At 41.0% G+C, this 16,403-nt stretch overlaps 1 long non-coding RNA gene across 1 annotated transcript in view; it reads left to right on the top strand.

The window, feature by feature from the left end:
• The first annotated feature begins 953 nt into the window (after positions 1-953).
• The window catches only part of LOC137166944 (uncharacterized), a 48,706-nt gene continuing 33,256 nt past the window's right edge, over positions 954-16,403 (top strand). Inside the window, exon 1 of the long non-coding RNA XR_010923891.1 lies at positions 954-1,001. This is a non-coding gene — a long non-coding RNA (uncharacterized lncRNA). The remainder of the gene's footprint in view (positions 1,002-16,403) is intronic.

The raw sequence follows: 16,403 nt of genomic DNA, 5'->3' as shown, positions 1-16,403 counted from the left end.
GCCAATGAATATTTAAGTACTTATCCACAGAGGAATAATTATTAGGGCAGAGAGAGAGAATGAGGAGAATGACTCTGTAGTCCAGTGGTCAGGGCACCCCCTTGGGAGTGGGTCCAATTGCTGTGTTCCAATCATGCTTTCATTATTTTTCCACATTGGAACAACTGCAACAGAAGAGAGTGAATACTGCACCAAAATATCCCATAGCTCAGTGGTTAAACTTGAGGGGTAGGAGAGCCTTGTTTGAATTCTTTATCTCCCTTAGACAGAGAAGCAGCAAATGGAAGCTAGGTCTCCCATATCTAACCAATGAACTAAAAAATGTAGGGTAGGCACTACCACCTGCTCTGGTCAGATTTTGAATTGGACCTTCTCCAGTAGGTGACCTCTGAATATCCTCCAGATCAGGCCTCGTCCACAATTTAGGTGAAAGAATGTCTATCTTTCCCAGTTCATGAATCACCCAATCCCCCCAGGGAAGCCATAGTAGATGTGCACTGAGACAGGAACATAGATGCTAAGGGAACTCTTACCCTGAAAAGACATGGCGTGAGTTTAGGCACTTACAGTTCAGTGGGCATTTTGTGGATTACAGTGGAGCCCAAAACTGCGATTTAGGTACCTAATCCCTTGTGGATCCCCTGCTAAATCACTGGTTACTTGGGAACACAAGCAATTCTGTTTGCATAAATGGCTTGGCAAAAGCCTCTGCTCTTTGAAAAATTAATTATTTGATAGTATGTTTTATGAGAATTCTGAAGCTGACTGGGATATTTGGTATGCTTATATGTAATTCAATACCCAGAATGACTTTCAAGTTAATGCCTATGTCAGTGTAATGTTCAGGGTGAAGTGGAAATGAAAAAGTGATGCTACACCTTTAAGACAGACTGAGGCCTCAGTTAGCTCTTAATAATTAGAGTATGTAATCAGCATCTGAACTGGCTGCCATGTTTTGGGGACAGAGCAGTTAAAACTCTGAGCACTTCAGCTGTATAATGGTAAGTACCAACTGATATTGTTATTTTTAAATAAAATTTAGTCTCTCTAGCCTTCCACTTTTATAGGAAACTTTTTGAGAAGGTTGTGATGAGGCAACTCTGACTTCTTGGCATCTCTCTAATCTAGTTTAATTAGTAATTACTCTGCACCCTTTCCTGCAGTAGCTGATTGTCTTAGCTAGTTTCAAACTTGTGGTGTTACAGGACCAAGGAGGAATATATGGAGCTATGCTTGAGTGGATCCGCTCTTTTCTGTCTGATGGTACTGTGGGACCTGTTCTGTAACCCTCCTGTTCAATATTTGGGTGATGCTGTTAGGAGAGATAATGGGATGGTGGATCACACTGCCCTCAGTTTCCTTGTATCACTCAGCTCTCTGTCTCTGTTTCATTAGACCCATATGGACTGCTTTTTAACAGTGCCTAGCGAGTAGTGGAGATATATGAGGACTCTGGTTGAAGCACAACCTGTATTAGACAATAGTTCCAGAGGGGTAGCCTGTATACAGCAAAAACAATGAGTCCTGTAGCACCTTAAAGACTAACAAATTTCTGTGGGCATAAGCTTTTCTGGGCTGAAACCCACTTTGTCAGATGCATGAAATGGAAATCACAGATAGGAGGTATACATCAAAGGGAAGAAACCTAGCACTTGCCCTCCCCATTGTTACAAAGTCAATTCAGTTAGGGTAGATGAGGTCTATTAACAACCGTTGATTAGAAGGTGAGAATGTGTGAACAGTAACAATTACTTCTTGTAATGAGAGAACCATTCCAAGTCCCTATTCAGACCCAATCTGATTGTGTCAAGTTTGCATATGAGTTCCAGCTCTGCAGTTTCTCACTGAAGTCTTTTTTTGAAGTTTTTTTGTCGAAGTATGTCAACTTTCAAGTCAGCTACAAAGTGTCCTGGGAGATTAAAGTGCTCTCCTACTGGCTTATGGATGTTACCATTTTTTATGTCTGATTTGTGTCTGTTTATATTTTTGCATAGTGAAAGTCTGGTTTGGCCAATGTACATGGCAGAGGGGCATTGCTGGCACATGATGGCATATATTACATTAGTAAATGTGCAGGTGAATGAGCTCCTTCTGGTGCGACTGATAGTTAGGACCTCTGATGGTGTCGCTAGAGTCGATGTGTGGGCAGAGTTGGCAACAGGGTTTGTTGCAGGGATAGGTTTCTGGGTTAGTGTTCTTGCTGTATGGTGTACGGTTGCTGGTGTGTATATGCTTCAGGTTGGGGGGCTGTCTGTAAGCAAGGATAGGCCTGCCGCCTACAGCTTGAACGAGTGAGGGATCATCTGCTAGGATATATCCTAGATAGATAGTTGTAGATCCTTAATGATGTGTTGGAGAGATTTTAGCTGGGGGCTGTAGGTGATGACCAGTGGTGTTCTGTTGTTTTCTTCGTCGGGTCTGTCCTGTAGTAGGTGACTTCTGGGTACCCATCTGGCTCTGTCAATTTGTTTCTTCACCTCCCCAGGTGGGTATTGTAGTTTTAAGAATGTTTTATGGAGATCCTGTAGGTGTTTGTCTTTGTCTGAGGGATCGGAGCAAATCTGGTTGTATCTTAGTGCGTGGTTGTAGACAATGGATCGTGTAATGTGTCCAGGGTGGAAGCTGGAGGCATGAAGATATGTATTGCAGTCAGTTGGTTTTTGGTATAGGGTGGTATTTATGTGACCATCCCTTATTTGTATTGTTGTGTCCAGGAATTGGATTTCTTGTGTGGACTGGTCCAGGCTGACGTTGATGGTGGGGTGGACATTATTGAAATCAAAGTGGAATTCTTCGAGGGACTCTTTCCTGTGGGTCCAGATGATGAAAATGTCATCAATGTAGCGTAGGTAAAGAAGAGGTGCTTGGGATGAATTTCGAGGAAGCGATGTTCTAGGTCAGCCATAAAAATATTGGCATACTGAGAGACTATGCGGGTGTCCATAGCTGTGCCACTGACTTGAAGGTATAGATTGTCTCCAAAAACTTGACACAATCATACTGGGTCTGAATAGGGACTTGGAATGGTTATCTCATTACAAGAAGTAATTGCTAATGTTCACACAATCTCACCTTCTAATCAACGGTTGTGAATAGGCCTCATCTACCCTAACTGAATTGACTTTGTTAGCACTTGCCCTTCCCATTGTTATGTTTCTTACTCTTTGATGTGTATATATATACCTCCTATCTGTGATTTCTATTTCATGCATCTGACGAAGTGGGTTTAAGCCCACAAAAGCTTATGCCCGCAGAAATTTGTTAGTCTTTAAGGTGCTACAGGACTCTCGTTGTTTTTATTAAACAATTGGTGATTCTGGCAACCTTGAAGTGAATAGCAAAGCAAAAGCTCTCCCTTCATTAAGGTGTCTGACTGCCATTTGTAATGTAAGTCATGAATTAGGTGCCTTTCTGGATCTCTGACTATAACCATGAAGAACTTTTGGGTACTGTTGCCATTTTCTATCCTGGCTTCACAAGATCTTTCCTTCTAGTTGTGGATCTCATTTACATTGCAGTAATCCAGTCAGTAATCTAGTGTGATCCAAGAACCGTTTAATACCACCTGGCATGAGAGTGCAAAGGGGTTACAAATATCTCATGAGTCTGGTGTATATATTCTAGTTTACTAAAGAATGTCATGTGAGGCCTCAAATGAAAGCTAGTGTCACACTGGTCATTAATATCATTTTAGAAATATATGGACAAATACTATATCAGTAGTTATATGCTGAAAATATGTTTTAAAGTCTGTATCATGGTATTAGTCACCAGCAAAGGTGAAAAACAGGTTTTCTTCCAGACAGACGATAAGAAATGTGTATCTCTGTCAGGATATAAATTAAGCATTGTATGCTAAAACACTTTGTTTTCACATGACGTCAAATGATAACAAAGAGATCAAAAGTCAACAGTGAAGTAGTATACAGGAAAAAAATCAAACCAAGGGGAGTGAGGGTTATCCTGGTGAAGAGTAAAGAAAATGTACTTTGGGGGTATTTCTAGGAGACAAAGAAGATACCTTGGTATCCTGTAGGAAGTAAACTGCCAGCAAATTTGTGAAAATAGGATCTCAGCCAACGTTGGCTGAAAATGCTGCAGAGGAGTTTGCATCAGATAAATTTCTTTTGGACAGGAGGTTAACCTGTCAGTTAAGTTTAGTCTCTAGAAATCATGTTGTTATGATTTTGTTTTATGTGTAATCATTTATTTCCAGTGTTCTTACTCATTATCTGAATATTTGTTAAATTTTTATTCTGGTTTTCACTATAAATATATCTAGGTGCTGATCCTGAGTTGAATCTTACAGGCTGGTGTGTTTTGTTTCTTTGAGAACAGTTGATATGGTATTTCTGTGAGTAAGTAGTCTCAGGGGCTGGATATCACAGGAGAATGCTTCAAAGGGACTTGAAGACCGGAGTGCACCAATGGTTAAACTGCAAGGCAAAGTAAGGACATAGCATGGATAACAGTGCTTGATTGGCTAACAGGCTGGCGGTGTTAGGGACCTGACACCTAACTACACATAAGCGAGACTCCCTAGCGCTGGATGCTCAGGGTAGCAAGGGGACTCCCCTTAGTTATACTGTAATGTGCCCTGAGTCTAAACATAAATGTCCCTCAGCTGTATCTTAGTTGTGCTTGGTAGCCTAGAATTTTCTTAGGGTAAAAGCCAACTCAGCCTGAATAGATTTGCTTTGATTATGTTTCTCCCCATGTGAACAGAGGTCAGCATTTTGCATAAATAAAAATGAGTCAAAAGAAGGCCTGTCTCACAGTGCACTATCCACTGCAAAAGGCTCTGGCCACCTATTTGACTTCCACTGTGGAAGGTCCCCATCCCAAGCTGCTTCCTATGCAACCAATGTCAGTAAATTGGTGGCAGATGGGATTAGAATTCAGCTATTCCTGTCTTCTACCACATGTTCAGTCCAAAAGGGCCAACACTTTAGCCTATACTTGCACATGCAAGTACTAAAAGTTTGCCACTTAAACTTTCTGAAAATCAAAGTGTGATTTAGATTGGATTTAAGAAGGAAAAAACAAACCCATACCAAAACTACAACAAAATCCCCAAATCCTATAACAATCCATGGGGAAACTTTCATTTAAATTGAATGCAGCTTGGTATGTATTGATTTTGATGCTTTTCAGTAAGCCGATTATGTTACTAATGAGGCCGTTAATCATATCCTGAAAGGATCAAGGGTGGTAAGCCTGCCTGTTTGTTAAAAGGAGTGTTAGTTATTTCTTTTAGGACTCTTGCAGTGCATTGATAAAAAAGCACATGCAAAGGAGTAGAAGGAAACCTCTGAGTTGTTCACTAGAAGCTCAAAGCCTGTCAAATGTTCTCTCCTAGGCTCGTTTGGAAAAGTTGGTGAAAGCTACCATTATTTTAAAGAATTTAATATAAATTAGAGATTGATCTATTTTGTCTCTTAAGCCCATCCACCTTTCCGCATATGCTTGAGTATTGTGTACAGTCTAACTTTAAATAAAATTATTGGTTGGTTTCCATCATTTTCCTTGGCAAATAGAAAACAGAAGAAAGAAGCACAAAATATTTATCCTGAACACTTCAGAATCTGATAAATGGTTCCAACTGGACTTGGAGTTTAGGTGAGTATAAGTGGGATACCACCACTACCTCCTTCCTTGTCAGTCTTTTGTGCAAGATAGGTGTGCTCAGGCCACTCCTACTGGATTGGATTCCACAGGTAAAACAGGGGAATGCCTGCTTTGTGAATCCTGCTGGGGTTTAGGCATCAGCTGGGTGCCAAGCAGGTCAGGGGTGTTGGAACTTAGGTGGTTTTGTGTATGCCCGCCACAAATCCTGGATTTTATTTTTCACATACTCACTGAGGACTTAAGCGGCTTTGCCCCATGCCTAGGGGACTTTACTGGTGGAAACTTAGCTGCCTGCAGGTTAGGTGGCAGCTGAGCAGAGGTTTGTGAATGCCAGTGGCACCTTATTTGTTCAAGTAGAGCAGTCTCAAAAGCAGTACATAAGAATGTGGCGACCGTATCATCTAGTCATCATTTGTCCTGCCATGTCACAGTTCTGTTTTAATGTCTTTCTCTCTCATTCTGTTTGGTGGAAATGATTTTTCACTTTCTTAAATATTCACTTAATTTCAAGCTTGTTGTTCACCTGTTTCTGATTTTTTAATATTGCTGGTTGAGTCAGTAATATTATGGTCCCAGAAGGCTTTCCAGCATAATCAAAGTATGTATCAGGAACAAAAAGAATTATAGTTTTCCACATTTTGGCATCCAGTTCAGTAAACTAAAATTTACTACTGCAAATGAGTGGAGATATCAACTCAGACTGGCTTTAGCACATCAGTTGGGCATATTTTCCAGATGTTTTAATTAAAAATCGTTATGCCTCTTTTGACAGTGAAAGCATTAAACAGAAAAGTGAAGTTACAGCCTGCTGCTTTTCTGTCAAGTTGAATATTCCTTGGACTTCTATCAAGTGATATTTTTCTGTATTATCCAGCTATTATTCATTTGTGTTACCACAAGCCTGCCATAACTCTAATTCCAGAATTAGAGGAAGGTGAGCAGGCCCGTTTTATTTGCTATGAAATTGCTGCAGTAATTACATGATCCTTCAATAAGACCTAGAGATCTTGTACTACTAAACTCATCTATTCATTGATTTTTTTTTCTCTTGATGAATAGCTGAAAATTGTAATGGTTACTGATATAATAATTCGTTGTTCTGAGAATTCTTAAAATCAAAGAGCTGGTAAGAAACTTCTTTAAAGACAAAAATTAAAGAAACAGTGCCAACCTGAAATCTAGTCAATTGGAAAAGAGAGTTCAAGTAGTTTAATCCCCTCTGGATCCTCCTGCCAATTTTTGTTGTTTTTACAATTTAAATTTTGTTGGCTTTTAGAATCAGCCCCCCACTTCTTGCAGAGTGAAAGTTAGCAGTAGGAGAAACTGCATGACAAATAAACTAACTGTACACATCGTCCTATCAAATATAAACAGTACATAAACTGAAAAAAAAGATTGTCCAGTCTTTTTCAGTTATAGTACCTTTAAGTGTGACATAAAATAGGAGGCTTAAAAAAAAGACAGAAATGTGGATTTTTTTTTTTTTAATTTGGTGGTGTCCCTTTAAACCTTTGAGGTTTCTGCCTTCAAAAGTTACATTTATCAAACCCAAATATGAAAGTGAAAATCACATGATTACTACTTGATTTCCCCATGCAATTTGGGTTTTGTGAGTGCCAAAATTGTGGATGCAAGTTTGAAAACTGGCTTTGGAAATTGGGACTTCAATGTATGTAATTTCTTCTCTCTTGGAAATGTATTATTCAAACATACATACCCCTGGCTCAGATTTTACCCTCTTCCTTCTTTCCAACTTCCATAGATGAAACACTATACAAACTTTCTGGCTATAGGCTTTAAAGTAGTGTAGTTTTCTTCAACTCCCATAGATCCCTGATTTACGCCTGGTCCCTCCTTCCCTCTTGGATCTCTGCTATGACCTGTTTCCTAAGGACAGTTGTGCCTGGTGTTTGCATTGCTTATGTTCTTTAACAAAGTATATTGAAATTCATTCAGCAAAGGCCCAGGTCCTCAAAGGTATTTAGGCACCTAATCCAGTTGAAATCAATGGCATTTAAATACCTTTGAGGATCTGGGCCGAAGTGATTAGGCAGAACAATATTTCTCTCTACTACTTCAATAAAATGTATGTCAAAGGGAGGTGGGAATAGCAAGTTTCCTGAGCCATTCCTATGCCTATGACATCAATCTGAATATTTTTTTACTGTGTGCCAATGTAGGTATGTGTGTTAGGGAAGATGACTAAGTAGGAGTGAGATACAAGGGCTCAGCAATATTTGATCCAACTAATAAATAATTACAGCAGTTCATATAACTAGACAAATGTACTATGCTAAACTATTTAAATAGTATTAAAACCTTGTGGTTCACCAATACTAAGGACATATTTTATATCACATGCTTCATAGTAAGATGTAATTATTTGGCTACTTAAATTCAATTGAACTTTAGCAAAGGTGAATTGAAAGGTTTTTTGCCTCTGAAGAATTTTAATTTTTTTTTCTTATGCAGCTGTCCATGGTTTTACTACCTACAGCAGAACCAGCAACTTCATTCAAAAGATGTCATGATTTTTAAATAGTTCTTTAGAAACCATAGTTTGAGTTTGTACAGTCACATGATTGCTCCCTTTCTGGATTCTTTTTTTACATATTGTTTGCTAATATTCATGCAGTTATGTACGCAAATGATGCTAAAAATGATTTGAGGGGCCTCTTGCTCAAGACTGTGCTTATATCAGGCTAAGGTAGAAATAGTTCATCAGCCATGTAAACTACAGCTCATGAATGAAACCATAGAGCTCAACAGCTGGAACAGAAGCAGTGTTAGCAGTCCTCTTTACCAGCACTGCTAATGTTGCCTTGGCATGTCAATTTTCTATATCAGAATGCAGATGTTCAAGAGAATAATCAGTTTCCCACTACAGATTATGCATAGTTCATATGTTAAAAGATAAACTAAAAATGATAGATAAATTGTACAATTTGCCGTTCCTATGTGTATATAAGGAGACATTTTTAAAAATGGAGAACTATATAAAGAGGATTGTGTCATGTTTGCTGGTAACAGGATGCTCTTGCCACAAAGGGCTTACAATAAAAGGTTCTGATTATCAAAACATGTAGCCACATGCTTCATTTTACTCTTGTGAGTAGTCCCATTGCTTAAAGTCAAGGGAGTGCATGTAGCAGGATTGGGACTTTTTTTTCTTGTTTTTTGTTTTGCTTTGTTTTAATGCTTAGTGATATTTACAATTGGGGAATATTTAAATACTAAAGGAAATGCATTGAAGATGAGGCTGCAACTCTGTGTGACTCAAGTCCCCGTTTTACTACATGCAATCTGAGAATAGGTCTACACCTAATGCCTCTTGCTACATTGAGATTCAGGTAATCAGACTACTGCTAATGATTACCAGAATCTAGGGGCATGTGGCTGTCCATCAGTGCTCACATTAAATGACTGTGTTGCCTCACATGCTCTCTTACGCATCCCCCTCCTTTTGATATTTCACTTCTGTTTAGCTACTGATACCCTGTGGTTACTCTCCAGCCCACCAATGCCTTAAGCAGGTGCTTCCAGTGTTCCTGCGAAGCTTATGCATTCCAATCAGCCTAATAAATGTGTATCTCAGCAGTGCCCGTATTCCACATAAAGGGACTGCAAAACAATCACACTATTAGGACATCAGAAATGGGTTTACTAATATGCATGATTCATACAGGAATAGCAAGTGTTATTCTGAATGCCAGTAGAAGCTGTGGGGGTAAACAACTTAAAAGTAATTAAGAGAGAGAGATGGACAAATCTGAGTGCAATTGTATGGTGAGATTGCTTGTGATGGTAGGGGGCAGGGCTCAACAACTCTGGGATTCATTTCTGGTTTATGTCTTGTGTTCCTAAAGGGTTTCAGCTGGTCACTGCAAGAGTAAGGAAGGGATTTTTTTCCTATCCAGTGTATTCTGGGAGTTTTGAGGGTTTTTTTTATCTCCTATCTCTGAAGTATCAGAAATAGCCATGGTTGGAGATGGGACATTGGACAAAGAGGGCCAGGGCTCTTAGATGGCACCAAGCATCAGGTGCTTGGTTGGCTTTTTCTTGCTCACAAGCTCAGGGTCTAACTGATAGCCATGTGCGGGGTCAGGAAGGAATTTTTCCTCAGATCAGATTGGCAGCGACTTTGGGATTTTTTTTCACCTTCCTTTGCAGCATGCGGGGGAGGTTCGCTTGCCAGGGTTATCCGGCTATATCTCACAATCATTTCCCTGCCATTGTAGGGGCCTTGAGCACTGATATACCTTGTCCCCCCTATTCTCTGCCTGTGGCACATAAAAGTCTAGTCTCATGTGGGCTGTAATACTTTGGTCTAATTTCGGTGGTTAGATTTAGTGTGTGGGTTCTGAGTGGTGCTGGTGGCCTGTGATATACAGGAGGTCAGAGTAGATGATCTGGTGGTCCCTTCTGGCCTCAAACTCTGACTCATAAAACCCAAAATAATATGAAATCAACGCTGTCACTTCCTACCATACACTTGCATCTGATTTATAATAGAGGAAAAAACCAGAACCAATTACCAAATATGTTGCATAGTGGTAGCTGAGAGAAAATTTCCCAGAATAATACTTGCTTTACATGCACAGAATTTTCGTTGTGATATAATAGGTTATCCTTAGAGATACATGTTATCCTTAATGAGAGAGAGGTATTGTCACTGAACCAGGGCTGCCATTATAATAAAACAGAACCTGGTTTTATGAGACCATCTACATATTTTGAATAATGGCTGTTATGGACAATAACAATTGATAGCTTAATCCTTATGCCAACATTATAAAGCTTCCATAAACACTGAGGAGGCAAGTGGCTCTGATGAAGCACTGAGGTTATGCTTACATCTTTCATAACCTTTGTTTCAGACAAGTGGCTGACTGCGAGCCCTGAGTATCGTAAGTCATCATTTGGTGAACAATTAAGATCAGTTTTAATATCTAGTCTGAGCTGTGTTTCACCCTCTGTATAATTGCGCGCGGGCACGTTCACGCACACACGTGCGCGTGCGCACACACACACACACAGAGCTATTAAAAGAACACTATTAAGATAACACAGTCAAGCACTCAAAGGTTAGGAAATTCCAGAATTCCAGTTGCCTGTGTAGCACTGGAGCTGTGAGTTCTCTGAAGTGCAACAGCTGACAGCATGAGCCATGGAACTTGGTCGGAAGCCCCTCAGGGTATATCTACACTACAATTAAAAACCTGCGGATGGCCCATGTCAGCTGACTCGGGCTTGCAGGGCTCGGGCCGAGGGGCTGTTTAATTGCCATGTAGCTGAACAGCTTGGATAGAGTCCGGGCTCTAGGACCCTGCAAGATGGGATGGTCCCAGAGCTTGGGCTGAAGCCCAAGACCTGATGTCTACACTGCAGTTAAACACTCCGCAGCTCAAGCCTTGCGAGGCCAAGTCACCTGGCATGGGCCAGCTGTGGGTGTCTGATTGCAGTGTAGACATACCCAGTGTTTGACTGGGAATTCGTGTTTAACTGACTATCCACTACAACCCCCAAATCTTTTTCAGAGGCACTGTTTCCCAACATAGAGTCTCTCATCCTGTAAGTATGGCCTACATTCTATGTTCCTATTTGTATACAGGTAAATGTGTTAAAACACGTAGGGTTTGCTTGCACCCAGTTTACCAGATAATCCAGTTTGCTCTGTAACAGTAAACTGTCCTTTTCATTATTTACTAAGCCCTCAATTTTTGTGTCATTGACAGACTTTATCAGTGATGATTTTGTTTTCTTCTGGTCAAGGATAAATGTTGAAGAATGTAGGGCCAAGAACCGATCCGTGCAGGATCCCACTAGAAACACACCTCCTTGGTGATGATTTTACAATTACATTGAGAGAACATTCATTTAGCCAGCTTTTAATTGATTCTAATTTTAAATCACACTAGTTTTAATCAAAATGTCATGTGATACCAAACATCTTACAGAAGTCTAAGTATATTACATCAGCACTTTTCCCTTTATCAATCAAACGTGTTATCTCATCAAAAAAATTATCAAGTTAGTTTGACAGGCTCTATTTGCTATAAACTCATGTTGTTTGTCATTAATTATATTATCTTTTTAAAATTCTTTGTTAATCTAATCCCATATCAATCACTCCATTATCTTGCCCAGGATTGATGGCATGCTGACAGGTCTACCATCCCATTAGCTGTTTTTAAATATTGGTTCAACATTAGCTTTCTTCCAGTCTTCCCAAACTTCCCCAGAGTTCCAACACTTAGTCAAAATCAACATTCATGGTCCAGCCAGATCTTTTACAACTCTTGGATGCAAGTTATCTGGACTGCTGATTTTAAAATGTCTGACTTCAGTAGCTGCAGTTTAATATTCTCCGAAGGTACCAGTGGAATGGAAAAGTGTTATCATAGGAGATGACTATCTCCAGCTGTAAAAGGAGGAGGTGAAATCTAATAATGTTCATTAGTAGCATAATGTAGCCTGTAGAAAAATGTGATGTTACAGTAGTCAAGCTGAAAAATAACAGACGATACCAATTGAAGTTTGTGGTAATGGAGAGAAAGCACCACTGACCCCTCTTGGGGAACACAACCATACAAGACATGGCTCTGATTAGGGTGCAGCATCAGAATTGTATAGCTGCAGTGCGAGAAACAAAGAGGAGAGTCCCATGGACAATGGAGACAGCTTTAAAAGCATATATGGGGATGTTTTCAAAAGAGATGTGCCTAGAAGGAAAGCTGCAACTGAACATAAACTTCACAGTAGAACCTGTGCGCTTACCACAACAGAAAAGTCCAGTGGCTCTATGTAATCCAATGCACAAGCAGATCAAAAGTCTGAAGAGCAGGGGTTATAATACCACCTCTAGAGGCCAGTCCAACCTGGATCATCAGCATGGTGGTGGTAAAGAAGTCATCAGGCAAATTACGCATCTGTGTAGACCCAAGCCATTGAATGGGCATTGAAAATATGCCACTATCCACCGTCCACAATTGATGACCTCTTGCAAGAATTTTCCACAGCCAAAATCTTTACAGTCTGTGAGGTGAGGAGAATACATGCATGTAAGCTTGGATAAAGAGTCCAGCAGCCTGACAATCTTTGCAATATCATTTGGTTGCTACAGGTGGTTGCACATGCGAATGGGCATCAGCCTAGCATCCAAGGTGTTCCAGGAAGATTTACTCAAGTTCTGAAAGGGCTGCCTTGGATGAAAATAATTACAGATGATATCCTCTTTGTAGGTGAAGGGAGTAATGATATAGAAGCTGAATGAGACCATGACAGAAAATGAAGTTTGTTATAGTGGTACAGGGACAAGAACATAAAACTCAGCCAGAAAAAATGCAATTGACACTCAGAGGTGACACACATTGGAAATCTGCTCACAGAAGAGGGACAGAAAGCAGATCCCAAAAAGATCAAGACAGTCAGGAGACGTGCCAGCTCCAGTAGATGTGAAAGGGGTACAATGCTTCATAGGAATGATGAATTTTCTGTCCAATTTCTGTCCACATGTGGCTGCAGTAGTGGAACCCATACATCAGCTCACAAGTCAGGATGTTGATTTGGACTGGGCAGGTCCCCAAAAGCAAACATTTGACATCCTGAAACAAATGATAATGGATGTTCCTGTCCTGAAATAATATCAGTCAGGACAGCCACGGACACCCCAATGTGATGCATTGGAGAAAGGATTCGGTGTAGCTCTTTTGCAGGACCATCCAGCTGCTTATGCCAACCAGAGCCCTGCCAGAGACTGAACAGGATACACCCAAGTAGAAAAAGTAGCTTCTAGCCTTGATATATGGAGCATACCCAGTAATGGTACAATCAGACCACAAACTTGAGAGATGGTAATGGCAAAGCCCCTTAGTGTTCCAAAGAGTTTTTAACATATACTGATGCACTTCCAGAGCTACCAGGTAGGGATCAGATATTGTCCAAGACGACGACTGGTGTTAGCTAATATTCTGAGCAGGGCATGTATGCCTATCCTCAGTGAGTTGGGGGAAGGGATCAGGACATTTAATCCATTAAGACATTGCACGATCTCCCAGTTTCGACTGCAAAGCTAATGGAAATCAAACAGTCTATGGAGGAGGACATCCAACTACAGGCAGACAAGAGAGTGACATTAGTAGGGTAGCCAGAACACAAATGCCAAGAACCATATTAAAATTAAAGATGAGCTGAATGTGCAGGTTCGAAACATATTTTGAGAACAGAGAGCTGTTCTGCCCACCTCATTACATAGAAATGTCATGCAAAAATATGTCTTTCACATTTGGGCATTGACAGCTGTCTCAGGCTGGATGGATAGTGTGTTTAGAGTCTGGGAATGACTACACAACTCTGCTCCTTGATAGAGGGGTATGACACCAGCAGGGCATGTGATAAACACCAGCAGAAAGAGACTCTGTTCCCATATGAGCTGCCCACCCAACCATGGGAAAAAGAATGACCAGATTTATTTACCTTCAATGAAAAGCAGTGTTTGATTACAGTGGGCTACAGTTCAAACTTTTGGGAGGTTGATGTCTTGCCTGATATAAGAGGCAATTCAGTGACTGGCAAACTAAACTACACTTGTGACATATAGCATTCCAGATAGTGTATTCACTGACAATGGACCACAGTTTTCCTTGGTAGAATTCAAGGAATTTGCACACAAATGGGAGTTTGACCTCTACATTTCCTCCCCAGCTTACTGCCAGAGTAATGGTAAGGTGGAATCAGCTGTGAAAACAGCTAAGGGACCTGATAGCTGAACTTTGTGACTTTGTCCTGACTCACAACTACTTCAGATTTGGAGACAATCTATACCTTCAAGTCAGTGGCACAGCTATGGGCACCCACATAGCTCCACAGTATGCCAACATTTTTATGGCTGACCTAGAACACTGCTTCCTCAAAACTCGTCCCCAAGTGCCTCTTCCTTACCTATGCTACATTGATGACATTTTCATCATCTGGACCCATGGGAAGGAGTCCCTCGAAGAATTCCACTGGGATTAAATAAAGTCCACCCACCATCAACCTCAGCATGGAACAGTCCACACAAGAAATCCATTTCCTGTACACTACAATACAAATAAGGGATGGTCACATAAATACCAAAAACCAACTGATTGCAATACATACCTTCATGCCTCCAGCTTCCACCCTGGGCACATTACATGATCCATTGTCTACAGCCAAGCCCTAAGATACAACCAGATTTGCTCCAATCCCTCAGACAGAGACAAACACCTACAGGATTTCCATAAAGCATTCTTAAAACTACAATACCCACCTGGGAAGGTGAAGAAACAAATTGACAGAGCCAGATGGGTACCCAGAAGTCACCTACTAAAGGACAGACCCAACAAAGAAAACAGAACACTACTGGCCATCACCTACAGCCCACAGCTAAAATCTCTCCAACACATCATTAAGGATCTACAGCCTATGCTAGCAGATGATCCCTCACTCGTTCAAGCTGTGGGAGGCAGGCCTATTCTTGCTTACAGACAGCCCCCCAACCAGAAGAAAATACACGCCAGCAACCATACACCATACAACAAGAACACTAACCCAGGAACTTATCCCTGCAACAAACCCTATTGCCAATTCTGCCCGCATATCGACTCTAGTGACACCATCAGAGGTCCTAACTGCATCAGCCACACCATCAGGAGCTCATTCACCTGCACATCTACTAATGTAATATATGCCATCATGTGCCAGCAATGCCCCTCTGCCATGTACATTGGCCAAACAGGACTGTTACTACGCAAAAGAATACATGACACAAATGAGACATAAAAAATGGTAACATCCATAAACCAGTCGGAAAGCACTTCAATCTCCCAGGTCACTCTGTGGCTGACTTGAAAGTTGCCATACTTCAACAAAAAAACTTCAAAAACAGACTTCAGTGAGAAACTGCAGAGCTGGAAGTCATATGCAAACTTGACGCAATCAGACTGGGTCTGAACAGGGACTTGGAATGGTTATCTCATTACAAGAAGTAGTTCTCACTGTTCACACATTCTCATCTTCTAATCAACAGTTGTGAATAGGCCTCATCTACTCTAACTGAATTGACTTTGTTAGCACTTGCCCTCCCCATTATTGTTTCTTACCCTTGGATGTATATATATATATACCTCCTATCTGTGATTTCCATTTCATGCATCTGATGAAGTGGGTTGCAGTCCACGAAAGCTTATGCCCACAGAAATTTGTTAGTCTTTAAGGTGCTATAGGACTCTTGTTGTTTTAGCTAAGAGCCTGTTAGAGAGGTGGTTTCTTCTGGTTCAGACCCTACTTTTGGCACATAAGAATATCCCATCAAAATCAGAGTTGCCAAAACTGTCCAATACAGGCATGGATGGGACAACAACCAAAACCCTGCTACCAATGAGGGGAAATCTGTGAGAGACAGAAGCATGGCGATACGTCTGGGAGGAGATGCCAACAATCAGAGAAAACAGGCACTAGATTATGACAGTCAGCCAGAGAAATACTGGCCTTGGAGACAGTCATTCCTGTGATAACCCAGCCATTAGAGAGACAGTAGCAGCCACGGTCTAAAGGAGTCGTGAAGGGTGCAGTGGCATCCAGGTCATATGAGGTGACACCACAATAGGGACAAGTGATCCTAAGGAACAGGAGGCACTTATGAACCAGTCAACACACCAGCCAGAGACAGCCTCCGGAGATCTTCACGGAATATAGAGACAGAGAAACATCCAGAGGCTGACCTGACAGAGAGGGAGAAGAGCTGCAGAGAG

Source organism: Emydura macquarii, unplaced genomic scaffold, assembly GCF_026122565.2.
Source record: "Emydura macquarii macquarii isolate MOO-44397 ecotype Brisbane River unplaced genomic scaffold, CSIRO-AGI_Emac_v2 contig_2897, whole genome shotgun sequence".
Taxonomy (NCBI): Eukaryota; Metazoa; Chordata; order Testudines; family Chelidae; genus Emydura; species Emydura macquarii.
Note: the sequence above shows the minus strand (reverse complement) of the source record. Positions and strands in the feature narration are given on the sequence as shown.